This window comes from Falco rusticolus, chromosome 3 (assembly GCF_015220075.1).
Source record: "Falco rusticolus isolate bFalRus1 chromosome 3, bFalRus1.pri, whole genome shotgun sequence".
Classification (NCBI taxonomy): domain Eukaryota; kingdom Metazoa; phylum Chordata; class Aves; order Falconiformes; family Falconidae; genus Falco; species Falco rusticolus.
In genome coordinates this window covers 115,310,487-115,325,546 of record NC_051189.1, presented here as the reverse complement: position 1 = coordinate 115,325,546, position 15,060 = coordinate 115,310,487, and positions in this window count along the sequence as shown.

Genomic DNA, 15,060 nt, shown 5'->3' with positions numbered 1-15,060 from the left:
CAAGGAAGTGAGCGCAGAGGCTTAGAGGAAGCTTTCTATTAAAAATTCATCGCAAACCCTGCCTCAGAGCTCTCAGGAGCACAGCGCTCAGTAGGGCCATGCGGGTGTCTGGATCTGTTTTGTAGCGAAGGGAAGGGGATCTGAGAGCAGCACGCAGGGAGGGAGCGTGCTAGTCATTCATAAATCAAACAACAGATGCTGGGTCCAATGGGGTGCACCATGGTGACAATTTTTAACCCCTGATCGTCGCCGCTAAAACGGGCTCCCATGGGGCAATTATGGGCACTGCAGGCAGAGGTTCCTGCGGGAGGAAGCTGTGGGGCTCAAGGGAAGAAATAAGGGGAAACGGGGGAGGGGGGGAGAAAAGGCAGTGGCTGCCCCAGACATAAATCAGGGGAAGCCTGGGCTCGGGCGAGCCACCAGCAGCAGGAGCAGCCTGTTGACGACTCCAGCAGGGCTGCACCGGGCTCTGCTCAGCACTGCTGGCCCCGGGGTTGGGTGATGCCCGTGGTGGGGGAACCCATCCCAGCACCCGCTCCCAAGGCCAGGGCTGCAGCATGACATCAAATCCTGAGCCGGGACATCCATTAACCCCACGGGAGCTGCGGCTGCCAGGTTCCACCTTGCTGTCTGCCTACGCAGCCCCAGCATCCAGGATCCTTGCTTGAGGCAGCAAGAGGAGGAGGAGAAGCAAGACTTTAGCAAGAGTTTCAGATCCTGGCATGAAATGCTGTCACCGGGGAAGATCAATGTTAGATTCCCACCTGGTTGCCCGGGGCCGAGTTTCATTCAGCTTTGTTTGAATGACTAGAAAAGGCCATCGCAGGAGAAGTGCCCGTTGACTCTTCTTACAGCTTTGGGGCTTGCCTGTCCTTCCAGTTCTCCCCATTTTATACCAGTGTACTTTATTACCAGCCCTCATTTCCATCAGCGTCCCCAGTGGGACACTCCACGTGTGTTGCACCTGCACCCACATCCTTGGCCACGCAGGGACTGGAGCAGTGAGCCCCAGGCACAGGCGCTGGAGTGGACCAGGAGCAATGCTGCTGCTCTGGGGGGATTTATCCTCCCTCCCACAGTGTGCCCAGGGAGCTGGGACCCACACTGTCCTGGCACCAGCCTTTGGCTGGCACCCTGCGCTCTGGGTGCAGAGCAAATACTCGAGCGTGTGCGGCACCGACAGGATGAGACGGCATTTTCACAAGCTGCAAAGTGACTTAGGAGCACGAGTGCAATTGACGTGAATCCTGCGGTTCTGAGGTCACCAAAGTGCCATTCTTCATTGTTCAGGACGGCGATTCTCCTCTCCCCACACCGGCCCGACAATGAGGAGCATGCTCAGGGCTCACATCCTCTGTGCTATTGATAGCATGGACGAGCTTTTTGGAGCGTGGGTCCCATCTGCCACTTCCACTCCTTTTTAAAAGATCCTAATGACTGTCAGATCCTTTTAGTTCTTAATTAATTTCAGAGTTCAACTGCAAATAGGAAACAAGGCAGCTTTTGCCCTTACGCATATGAATATTACTGTTCCATTTAATGTGGTTACTGGTGGAATGCTGTTATTCATTCCTGCCTGCAATAAAAGCCACATGTTTTTAAAACTTTGCACTTGAAAAAACTTTTAGGAAAGAAATCAAGTATGTTTTGTATGCATGGCATGAGATAAAAACTAGTCATAAATATTCAAAGAACAGTTAGAGCTTTATGCTTGATTTAAACAAGTGAACAGAGAAGTACGACGGTTGGAGTAAGTGGAGAATGAAAGCCCAATGCTCCTTTAAGAATGTGCTTATGCAGAGAAAAGGAACTATTCATGCAAAGGTTATGGAGCACCTAAGGACATCCCATCTCCTCCAAAAATGCCCAAAGGTGGATAGAACAACTGGAAACATTGGGCTTTGTTCAGAGCTGTTCAAGTTCATGGGAGTTTTTCTCTCTTCGGGGGTTTCGGAGGGGTTTTAAGGGGGCACGACACCTCCTGCCAGACCCTACGGGCAATGAGGACTCTTCTTGCATCAAGACATCTCCAGCGTGTCTGTTCCCTATGCTGGAAAGCAGATGGTTGAAGTCATGGTGAGCATTTTGTGGGGCTCCTGGGACCCCTGGACAGCCCCTTCCCCAGAGCCCCTGGAGCCCAGCCCAGCCAAAACCAGGAGGGAAGGGACCGAGCACCGGGGCCAGCGGTCGCAGCCATCCCAGGGCGGTGCCCAGCCTTTCAAAACCCAAAACGCGACAGGGGGAGAAATAAAAAAAATTCCAAAGGAAAGAAAAAGGGGAAACGTCTGGATGGTGGAAAGAGGAACCGAAAGGCACATGACGACGAGAAAAGTACAACGGGGTGGATGCAGGAAAACACGATATAATTTCTAATTGCAAGGAGAGACGTTCACAGGAGTTGCTGTCACGGAAGGGGTTCTGAGCAGAGCGCAGAGAGCCAGGGCACAGGGAAATCCTCCTGCACGTGCTGAGCAAAGCACTCTTGCGACACGAAAGAGGCTGCAGAAAGCCGTTTCTTGCCTCGGAAAATCGCTGTGCGTTCACTAAACTGCCCCATCGCTTGTCCCCATCGCCAGTGGGGTGGGAAAACTGGCCTCCCGTCCCCGTGCAGTGGCTGAACATCCAATGGTGTTTCCCTAAGAGCATTTTTCAATGCTGTTCCCTACAGCCTGGCCCAAAATGTTGGGGTGATGGTGGGTATCAAAGGGGTGCTCAGCGCTCCCTGAGGTTTGCAGGACAGCAGGGAGCCTGCAGGGACTCTGGGGAAGGGTCTTGCATCCACACACAGAAACAGCGGCTGGGGTACGTGCTCGAGCCCTGATGGGGTGAAGCGAGGCTGCACCGGGCACCGGCTGCCAACGGGTCCCTTTGGGGATGTCAGACATGACGAGAGAAAGCAAAGCTGGGGAACCCCTCACGTTCCCACACGTCCACCTGCCGCCCTGCGAAGGGCACCCAGCTGTGAGCAGATCTCAGCCGAAGGTGTAGCTGCTTCAGGGCTGCAGTGTCAGCAAATTCCTCTTGGATGTGGGGACAGAAACGGGGCAGGAGGGGGTGGCAGCTGCCTGCGGCCACCGCTGGCATCAGACAGGGAACTTGTTTCCTTTTGGGGTCAGGTCTGATAGAGCATCTTAGGGTCACGTCTCAGCAAAAAGCAGCTTTACAGGCAAGTGCGAACACACCGTAGCTGTTTAACTTCCCTGTTGGCCATCAGCACTGCAAAGAGAACCAGCCTGGTCACCCTGAGGGCACCCCACTGATTCCAGACCACACCGGACACCCCTTTAACCAGGCAGACCACAGATGTGCTTTCTGCAGTAGCCTCGTGCATCGTTTGCATCTTGCTCCGGACAGGATGACGGGGTCATGCCGCCTCACGCTGACCGGCCACAGGGCAACGGAGATGCCTCGCGGCAGCTTTGCTGAATTTCCCAAACCCTCCCTGGAATGCCTTCTTGCTGGAGGTGGAGAGTTTCCCCCCAAACCTCAGCCTGTGACACCTTGCTGGGAGAGCTGCTGGCATGCCTGTGGTGGCTCTTGGTGACACCAGGGCACCTCCTCCCCACCTGCCTCAGCCCCAACACTCTCCCCATCTTCCCCCCAAGGTGGTCACCCCATTTCTTTTCCCTGGGATGGGTTGAGCCCTGACAGTGGCAAAGCCGGTGGGTTGGGAGGAACGCAGATCACAGGAGGTGACTTATAAATGCGCCGTTTATAAACGTGCCTAATCCAGCAGCTTCCATCTGCACGAGGGTTTTCCCCACCTGTCTGCAGGCAGATGAGCTTTGCAGAGTGGTGCCAGCACAGGGTGGCTGCTAGTTGTTCTCCAGCAAAAGAGTGGTTTGGAAAAGCCCCCCAAAACTGCTATTTAAAGGGAGGGGTCAGACATGAGAAGAATGGGACCGACTGGAGCAAGGGAGTGCGATGGAGCTGCGGGGTCTGCACCAAGCGGCATCGCATACAGCTGGAGAAACGCAAACAGGAGTGCCAGGACTGCACCTCCAAATTTACAAATTGTCCTTCAGGTCTGCACCATTTCTTCCAGGTTCACCTGCTTTTTGCAATTATTCAATACTTTCACATCTATGAATAACTCTGGGTGATGCTGTTTCGCAGCAGGGCTGCCGTTGGGCTGCTTTGACCAGCTGGGCTCTGAGTTGCGTTCCTTCTGCTCCCTCCTCAGACTATTTTCTCCAGTGAAAACATTTTCTTTCATGAAGACTCTCATCGATGTGAATTTGCCTGACACCCCCCACTAACAAGTCTGGCGGTTGTAGAGTTGCTCCAGAAAACAAGCCCCCAAGAGGGTTCAGCCTGCAAATTCACCCGGCATTTACGCATCCCTCTAGGCACAGAACAAATCCTCGACTCGGAGGAATTAGTCAGAGGCCAAAAACGACGCAGAAGGTACTTTTCTGGTTTCTGGCGATGAACTCAGACAAATCAAACGCAACATTATTTAGGGACTGCTGTTAAATCACTGCTCCTCATCCATCTCCAGCAGCCTGGAATGGGAACTGCGCCTGCTTGCCTCCATCAACCCTCCAGCCCTGCGCTCACTGAGCTCATTTTTTGTCTTTTTTTTTTTTTTTTTTCAGAAGATTCTTATAAAAGTTCATATGCGAGCAGGAGGTGCTTGTTGCCTGGGTCAGCTGGCTGACACCACCAGCAGGCTCCTCGCCCCAGCCCAGACAGCAGCCCATGAAGCTGGAGCAGTTTGACAGCAGGTTGGGGCTGGAGACGATAGAAATGGAGAACTTGCCCAGACAAAACGGTAGCGGCTTTCAGCCTCGCAGGAGCAGCCAGCTCTGTGCGGAGAGAGGGGATCTTATCTGCAAAACACAGCCTCAGCCATGTCCTGGGCTCTAAGCCACTCTGTGCCTGCCTGACCCTCCGAAACTGGTGGGTTTGGAGGATGTTTTTCTGTTTTCTCCTCCCACCAAGCAGCAGCCCCCCGCTGGCAGAAGGGTGGGCTCTGGGAGAAGGAAGTGGGGCAAGCGAGACGTCTGGGTTCAAGCTGCAGCTCTGCCTCTGCCTTCCCCAAGGACCCCGGCCGCGCTGCGGCAAGTGCTTTGGGTCCCCCATCTGCCCCCCACCAGCCGTGGCAAACCCCCCGCACCAGGCCCTGCCACACAACGTGGTCCCAGCACCGTGTGTGCATCCCAGCTCCAGCAGTGAGGAGCCCCTGCTTTCAACCAGCCCCACAAGACGTGACGATAGCCCGAGGAAAGCCCTGTGAGCCCCGGCAGGCTGGCGCTCGCATCCTCGGTATCTCAAAATCCAATGGGGACGAGCCCATCCTGCTGTAGCCGGCACTCCCTGCGTCCGTTGCCGTCGGTGGGATTCAGGTGGGGTGGATCTTGGCAGGATTGGGGTCTTCTCATCTCCCAGCAGCGAGGGTCGGCTTTGCTCACCCGCCGAACCGCAGGAGAGGGACCCCAGAGGTGGTTGGGGGCGGGAGGTGGGATGTCTCCGGTGAAAGTTTGGGGAGATAAGCTGTGAATTCCCCAACTCAGGAGCATATTCCCATGCCCCTGCTCTTGTTGGATGTGTTAAGGCTATTTCATCTCCTCCAGCACAGGGTGGGATGGTCATACCGCCTGCCCGAGCAATGGTTTCTGCAGTGTGTTGGGTTAGTGCCTGCTGGCTGTCAAGGTAGAAAGAGGTTTGAAATGACTAAAAGGTGCCACCTTCAGGGCTTGGCTAGTCTACCTCCTACACCAAAGCCTGTGTTGACTTTCCAGGTGGGACAGGAGGAATCCCAGCACTGCCAGTCCCATTTAACCCCCCCCTGCAAGGGGTGTTCTGCTCCTGGTGCAGCCGGGATGGAGGTGCTGGCAGCTGGCATCACAGGTGACCTGCTTGTCCCACCACGGACCCAGGGCTCTGACTTTGTGGGTCCCAATCCCTCCCACCATCACAGATACAACTTTTTTTGTGGGCTCCTTTCATCACCGTTAACCAACCCCATTTGTCTTCCACCTGGCCAGATCCGACCACAGCATGTAGAGCCACATTTCTCAGGGCTAACACCCCTATCAAGGCTAGCAGCCCCTCTGGCATGGGCTAGTTGGGCAAAACAAGCCCAGAGGCTGGATGGAGAGGAGAGGAAAACCCCAGGAAGGCCAGAGCTTCTCCCAGACCAGGGATCATCACTGGCAAAAGCTCTCACAGGAGAGGGAGCAGATGAGGACACTGCTGGAAGCCGTGTGCTCTACAAGGTTGCTGCACATGAGGGACATTTATGGTCTTCCCATAAAAACCTAACCCCCTTCTAATAAACATGACCAGCATTTTTATATGTTGCTAATATCTTATGTTTAAATAATATCCTATGCTGCTGTCTCGGAGTAAAGGAAGAACTGCAGTGCCACAGCAGGAATGAGCCCCTGCAAAGGACAGAACAGCGTCGGTGGTGCTGGCTAGCACAGTTTGGGCTCGAAAGAGTTAACCAAAGCAGGGCCTGATCCGGAGCTCTGTCTTTTGCATCTGCTTTCCCACCGACCTCCATTTGAGGGAGGAAGGTGCTGGGCAGAGTTACAGGACGGAGGACTCAGGACCCAACACCCAGCCCCAGCTCCCAGCAGCACCCTGATGCCCACCGAGGTCCCACCAGTACCCGCTCCACCAGGTGACAGCTCCGTCACCCCCGCCCAGGCTCAGCCCTTCCTGCAACAGACCAAAAGTCCCCAAATGGACAAGAGCAAGCGAGCGGGGATGGGGTTCAGCAGCCCTTGGTCTTGCTGGTGACCTCAGGGCTGCCACGCTTGCTGCAAGCAGAGCTAAGGAAGCCATGGAAGCTCTGTGCCCAGCTCGAGGCGTAAAAGCAAACACATGACACTAATAAGGAGGAAATTTGGGTCTGCCACTCAGAGGTCCCTGCTAGCTGCAGGGGTGGGGAGGTTTAAAGCACGTGTGTGGGATCCCAGCCCCACTGGAATGGGGCTGAGACACGGGTGGGTGTCCCACTGTCCCGCTCGGGGCTGGGGCTGCTCCTCCCAGCCTAGCAGTTTTGCTGAGTTTTATGGAAAAAAAAAAAAAAAAAAAGGTAGGCTCATTCATTCGAGGAGATTTTTTCCAAACCAACCCAGGGCTAATAAAAAAAGGTGTTTAATTACAGGGTTCAAGGTAATTGGGCACAAAAGTGGCCAGTAAAATGCAGCACAGTGCAAAGGAGCTGCAGAACAAGGGCTTAATTTTGGAACAGCACATCTGATTTAGTCTTTACATTCTCTGGCCGGCACGTTCTCTCTCCTAATGAGGGGAAAATGGCACGACCTTTTGCAAATCCCCACTAAAGCAGTTTATTCCCCACTTCAAGTCAACTGAAATCACAGCACCGTGCTCTGTCCTTAAATTATCTCCATGCATATGCTTCCAGTTTAAAGGGAAACAGCGCAGCCCGTGTCTGGCATTTAATGCCTGCCAGGCTGTGAGGGAGCAGCCACCCTGGCTTCTCCGTGCACCTCATCGCTGCGCGGCCCCGCTCCCAGCCCCAGCATCTCCTTGCCACTCACTTGCACCCACCGGCACCGAGCACGGGATGCAGCGAGCAATAGTCTTTTCAGTATTTTGTAAGCAATACGACCAGGCATGGAAATAGGCAATTTTTGCAGGAGATTTTAGTATTTGTAATTTGTAGCTTCCTCCTGGGTTTTTTGGCTTCTCGTTGGGTGAGGGATTGAGCTACAGCTGGGGATATTCCTGTAACAGCCCCGCTAGTGGCAGCGGCTGGACGGGAGGCGTGCGCGGGCTGCGATGCTGGTTAGGAAACGTGCTGCTCCTGGGAATAACCCACGTGCTTGCTCCAGAGATCAGAAAGCCACCGCTCCAGTCGCTCGCTGAGGTTTTCCTCCAAGAAACCTCCCCTCCAGCCGCCAGAGAAGCACTGTGTCACCAGCACCCATCTAAGGGACACGTGGACCCTGTGCTGGTGGCTCCATCCCGGGATGCTGGTGCTGCACCTGAAGCCACGTGCGAAACCTCTTGCAAAGCCCTGACCAAGGTTCTTTAAGACAATAACTAGCTTTTAACGACCAGCTCACCCTGCCCTGCAATCGCAGGCACTGGCAGGCTCTCCATCAGTTTGCAGGGGGTTTGCAGCACCCTTCGTCTGTCTGCCTGTCCCCGTGCCAGACTGAGCCCTGGCCGGGACCCAGGAGGCACAGAGGGTGTGAGAAGCCAGGGCAGACTTTGGTCCAGGGTTGTGCCGCTAACATCATTCCTACCATTTTGTTTTGATTTTTTTAGAAGCTATTTTAACAAAAAACATGCCGCCTTGTGAAATCACATCCCAATATAGCTGCCATAAACACACACACACACACACAGAGTGACTGAAAAATAATAAAAAAAAGCAGCCCCAGAGCCTAAAATCCCATCATTACCAGGAGAAAAGACCCTTGGAAGGTGTCTCCTTGCAGTCAGGATCCTTGCGGAGCTTCCCTGCGCCAACAGCTTGCGGCTACAAGGTCAAACCCCATGATGCCAAAGGCACTGGTGGAGCCCCAGGGAGGGCAGTCGGGGCCCCGGGTGGGCTGGGGGGAGCGTGGCCGGTGCTGGCGATGATTTGGGGCACCCATGGGCCCCGAATTGTGGCTGTGGAACTGGTGGCACCTCAGGGATGCAAGTCCCTCGTGGGATGCTCCTCACTGGGGAGATGGAGCATCCAGGGTGGTCCCTTCTCAGCTGTCCCTTCCATCTCCCCAAGCGCAAATACAAACCCAGGAGCCTCTTATCCCTCCATCCAGGATCAGGTCCCTATGGGCTCTCCTGCACGACAGAGATTGTTGAAACCCCCCCCATTTTTCAGTGTCTCCCTTCCCAGCTGAGGGCTTTTTTTCTTTTTTAATCTCTCCCTTCTCCTCCTATTTTGGTTGTTTTTATATTTTATTTTACAATAGCTTGAGTAATATGTTCCTCATGTTCCAAACGCACTCGCTGCTTCCAGTGGGAATGGAAAATCATTGTTTCTTTTTATTTTCCCTTTTCTTTTTCTTTTTGCTATGTTTATGTTATGGAAAATACCCCCAGATTGCAGACGCGTCGGCTGTCCTGCTTTCTTGAAAAAAAAAAATTAAAAAAATTAAAGCAGTTTTAGAAAGACAAGAGCCAAGGAGGAGGATAATGCTGCGGTCGGAGGCTGTGCCTGGCACCCCCCAAACGGCTGTCGGGGCCAGTCTGGGTGTTGCTTTATGCTGTCAGTGAGTTGCAGCATCACGATGGTCCCTACAGCACCCAGCATGCTGGGGCCGCATCCTGCCCTCCCACAAGCAGCCGAGTGCCCTGCGTGGGAGGTGCGTGCTCTCCGTTCCCCCCTTTCCCATGCACCCTTCTCTGCTGGGGTGCCCAGGAGGGAGCTGCCCCCCAGGGATGCTTCTGCAAAGGGCTTTGCTGTCCCTACCAGTTGGGAAACCACATTTGCCACCAGCACAGCAGCTGCCCCATCGAGGTCAAAGCAACAAAAGGAAGACACAGAAATGGGTGGAAATGGAGAGAAATTTTCCCAGACAAGGCACAGAGCAGCAGCAGGTCTGGACAGTGGAGGAGGGTTTGTGTTTGCAACCAAAAAGGCTGAAACATCCGTGGTTTTAGTCAGTGCTGGGGATGCTGCCCCGTGCTGCAGCAAATGTCCATCACTGGCGTATAACCGGGGACCACACCAGATCTGTGGCTGGTCTTCACTCATTTCTCCTTCCCACCCTGCACCACCACCGTTGGCACCCACCAGCCGGGTGCACTCAAAGACCCTCACAACACAGGCACATCCCCCCCAAAAAGCAGCTCTTCCTCCACCTCCCGCTCCCTGCAGCTTCCCCTGCAGCCGCGCATCACGAATCCGTCTCCAGCAGGACACTCAGCCGCAGTTTTGGAGCGGTGTCAGCAGAAGCCGACCGGTGGCATGGGCTCTCGCCTTGCCCATGGTCACCGGGGGGGGTGTCCACAGAGCCCCCACAGCTGCTCACCGTGGATCACTCCTTTTGCCAGGGCAAGGGTGACGGGTTTTTTTGGCCAAGAATTGAAGCTAAAGGCTGCCAGGATCTCCGGGATGAAAGGGCTGGGAGTGCGGGTTCAGCCCCAGCCGTTGCACCGGCTCGGTCCCTGGCACGTCAGGGATAAAGCACCAGAGCTGAGGAAAAGGAGGGAGCGATGGGAAGCCCTGGGGGAGAGCTCAGCCCTCAGCACCCTGCGCCACTCGCCCAGCCGGTGGCCATCACCCCTGCATCAGCAGTTTCTTCACACCCTGGCCATACCCACGAGAAAACCCAGGTGCAAACGCACCGTGCAGCAGGAGGGAGGGGACACGTGCACCCGTGGGGCTGAGCCCCAAGCCCCCCGCCCCCCCCCCAGCGCTGCTGGAGCCCTCCTGGCAGGTTGCTCACTGTTCTCCCCTCCACCGCTCAGCCTTGCTCAGGGAGTATTTACGGTGCAGCCCGTGGTTCGGGCTCATCCCTTTGGATGCGAAATCACATTCTTGCTCCTAATGCCAACCATGTGCGGATCGGAGCCGGCAAACATACAGCTCATTGTTTGTTTCGCAAACCGTACGCGGCCAAAACAGTGGACCACAAACACTGACGACATATCGGAGGAGATCAAGTCTAAGAAATCATCATGAATTAAAGTGCTCAGCAAAGGGGAATGCCACTGTCTCTCTGCCCCTATTAGATCATAACAAGGTGATGAGAGACAATGGATTTATACTCGTTCACACAGACACACACACACACAAATATTTAAAAAAAAAAAAAAAAAAAAAAAAAAAAAGACATGCCACCAGTCAGCAGGGTTTCCTTGGAAAAGGCAAAGCCACTGACAGTCAATCAGGAGCCGATGAGCTCCGAGTGCACAAGCCTTCCCCGGGAGGGGAGGATGAATGGAGGAAAACCAGATTTTGTGGCCATGTGGTGCTGTGCACCAGGGCCCCGGCACGTGGGCAAGTGCGTGGGCTGGGGCGGCACTGGGGCTCCCCATGGCCTCCACCCCCAGGGAGCTGGGGGGGCGGGCAGAGGGTTTGCACAAGGGTAGGGGGGTGAAGGGACAGGGGCTGCTGGGTGGAAGTAGGGTCTGGTTGCGTGGCTATAGGGGAGCTCCTGGGTATGCAGTGCTCAGGGGTGTACAATGCTCAGGGGTATGCAAACATCTGCAGGCATTGCAACGCTCATAGGCGTGCAAACATCTGCAGGCATTGCAACGCTCATAGGCGTGCAAACATCTGCAGGCATTGCAATGCTCATGGGCATGCAAACATCTGCAGGCATTGCAACGCTCATAGGTGTGCAAACATCTGAAGGCATTGCAACGCTCATGGGCATGCAAACACCTGCAGGCATTGCAGTGCTCACAGGTGTGCAAACATCCATTGGGAGTGCAATGCTGATGGGTGGGTAAAGCAACCATGGGGACTGCAGTGCTCATAAGCACGCAAACACCTGCAGGTATTGCAGTGCTCACAGGTGTGCAAACATCTGTGGGTATCACAATGCTCATGGGCATGCAGGCATCCTTAGGGAGCGCAATGCTCATCCCTCCTCTCCCCAGCATGCAGACTCTGCCTTGCTTTTCCCTGCAGACACAGGTAACGTATCTGGCCATGGGCAGGCATGGTCCGTACGCTTGTCTCTCCCACCTCAGCACCCAATCACAGCAGACCCCTGGTGTGATGCACTGTCACCATGCCGGTGGGGGGCTTAGCTATCCATATGTTAAAACAAAACCACAAAAATCCCCAAAATAAATTACATAAGACAAAACACTTCAGGGAAACACGATGGCAAAGCTCGGTGATGCCGTTACACGTGCATAGTGTTACCCAGTGGTGGCTCACCCAGCCTCAGCTTGCCGTGGTTAGGAAGAAACACAGAAATCCATTAAAAGGAAGTTTGCTGAGCAGGAGTCCTGTGGTGGCCAGTTATGGGAAGGGTGGAAAAAGAAAGCTCTGCTTGGGGTGAGCCGAAGCCATCACCTGCACCCCACAGGTAGGAGAAGTCACTGGTGACTTGGGGATGCAGCGAGGAGAGGCAGGGTGCCAGCTTCCCTGCACCCCAGGATGTGCCAGCCCCAGAGCACAGCCCCCGGCGCAGGAACCGTGCAACTCTGACGAATGTGGCAAGCGGGGAGAGGCGCGGGTGCAGCGACCTTCCAGAGAAGAAGTGGTAGCCACTCACCACACCAGGGCAGTCAGCATCACCCGCTTTCAGCGGCCAAAGGCCACTGGCACCACAGGGTTTCATCCTGATCTTTCTCGAGCATCTGCTGGGGCAGGTCCAGGGCCAGGACAAGCCAGTTTGTCCATCCAAACTGCCATGTTTCGGGGATGTGGTGGGTTCCCCATGGGATGATGGCTCAGGGGGATTTCAGATCCCCCAGCAAGGCTGCCCGGCGCAGACCCCACTGCCTTTCCTGGGGGCAAAACAGCTCCGCAGGGACCCTCCAAGCCCTGACGCCTTCCCCTTTAGGCAGAATGCTTGTTCATTAGGCTAATGAGGCCATGGGGGACCCCCAGGCTCCCCACACCCTCATGGACTGCCTGCTCCCTTTAGCAAACCAGAGAAGAAGGTGCAAAGACAGGAGGAAATTTGCCACCATCACCTGGCGGTGAGGACTGGAGAGCCCAGGAGAAGCCACAAATGGGGGCTAAACCCCAGGCTCAGTCCCAGCAAATCTAGCACAGCACCGAGCACTGTGTCACGGCCAGACAGGGCTGAAAGCCTGCCTACACCCCTGCGACTGCAAAAGAAACAGTAAAATTCCCTCCTTGGGTGCCAGGGCCGAGCCTCAGTGCCCTTTGCCTCCCGTGCAAGGACATGAAGCCACCTGGGGAAGGCAGGGGAGGGGGGGTGAAGGCAGCTGCCCATGAGGACACCAACAGGATGGAGAAAGGCAAACCCAGTGATACAGCAGCATTTCATTTTCACCGGGGAGCATGGATGGACAGTGAGTTTATGAACAGTTCCTGCATGTTTTCAGATTTATGGAAACCAAGGAAAAAATGTTGAACACCAGCAACCTGAGCTTGGAAGAGGCAAAGAAGCCCAGCATGGACACCCCGCACAGAGGAGCCAGCTGGTGCCACCAGCCCACCTTTGCAGGGCTCCCCCTGAGGCAAAATAACTCCCAACCCTCAGCCAAAAAAATCTGAGAGCATCTGAGCTGCCAACATCTTGCTCCTCCCTCGGTGGACCCACGGAGCATCACACCTCACAGAGCATCACACCCCACATCTGTCCCCATGGAGCATCACACCCCAAGTCTGTCCCCACGGAGCATCACAACTCTTGGCTGTCTCCATAGAGCATCACACCCCATAGCCATCCTCATAGAGCATCACCCCCCGTGGCCGTCCCTGTGGATTTCCACTGAAGACACAGCGGTGGCTGTTGAGAAACCAGCCCCGTGGCTGACGCCTTCCCGTCCTGATAGCCATCGGTAATGAAGAACTGACTCACGGATGTGACATTTGTGGTTTGATGATTTAGAGGCAACCAGCTGCCACCAGGATGGTGGCTCCAGAGGTCCCAGGAGAGCATGGCCAGACCCAGGAGCCAAGCCACAAGGTGCTCGAATGGAGCAGAAAAAGATGCAGTTATTTTTTTTCCTTGCAAAAAGGGGATAGAAAGTGTTCGGCAGCCCCACAGAGGAGCGTGGCCATGGCTCGGACCAGTCCCATGTGCTGTGCTGGGCACTGGGGACGTGGGGTTGGGCCATGGGGAGCAGCAGTGGAGAGTCTCCCTTAGCTCAGCCCAGTTTATCCTACAACTTCTGGCTAGGCTCTGGGAGAAGCCAGGAGACACAAAGACAGCCCCCAGGCTGCGCCAGCGCTGGGCACCAAAACTGGGGTTTATACCCCCAAACCCATTGACTGGAAGCAAATTTATTTCAGCCCCCACCAGACATTTTACTCTGATATGAATCCGACGGGCGAGCAGGGATTGGTGCCATTCTCCCACGTGGGGTTCCTTTGCCTGCCCCATTGGAAAGCTGAAAAATCCCTTTTCCATTTAAAAAAAACCAAAAAAACCCAAAAAAACCCCAAACATCTCCAGATTAACTAGTGAATACCTTCGGGATTTTTTGTTTCATTCCTTAAATATTTGTGCAAACAAACACCCATTTTCATGGATGTGCCCAGAAAAGCAAACAAAAACTATAAATGCCGTTGAAGCCCCCAAAGCCATGAGGAATTTAAATGAACGTTCGTGAATATTTTGCAGCGCTCACCCAAATCTAGCCGGGCAGGAGAAGACACACTGAGCTCCTTAAAGAAAAACAAGGATTTCTTGTCCTAACACTAAACAAATGTTTCACCATTTGGCCATATTCCATCCTTGGTGCAATCATTTAATTCTCCCCCATTTAATAAAAAATTATGTCTGAAACAAAGATGTTTATTGCTTTTATGAGTTCCTATTTGTATGGAAATTGCATACAAGACGTGATATTTCTGTTGCTCGTTCTCTTTTTATTTTTAAATGAGCAAGCCCAGTTAAAGCCCAACATTTCTTCATCTGGCTTGTGGAGGGAGAAGTATAGATTAAAAAGAACTGTGCAAATGTTTTTTATAGACTTCTCCCATTTCTTTGCCATGGGACTGCCTTTAATTAGCTGCACGGAGTACAAAGGACACATTTATCATGCCACCCTCTCTGAGCGGAGGGCATTAAGATGAACGTGGCTATTCTGCCCCTTTGCCCTGGATGTATCCGTGATGGGGCTGGGGTAAGCCAGTCTGGATTTACCCCCCATCCCATCTCCATCCCATCCCCATCCCTTTCTGCTGCCTCTCCCACACCCTCTGCTCAGAAGACAACTCAAAGCCACGGTGGTGTCGTGATGCAGGGTGACAGAACTGACCTGCCTCAAAAGGACACGTAACCTTCTGTGTTCTCAAACCCAGGCCAAACCCTGGTCTGCAGCGGTGTGTTTCGGGATGACCCACTGCATTTTGCCCCTTGGGTTGAGGCTTTGGGTTCCCTTCCCTGATTCGCTCACGTTCACAGCCACATGCCGAGCCATCGCGCAGGACCGGGCTCCTCACGGCCGCGATCAGCTCAAGCTTTT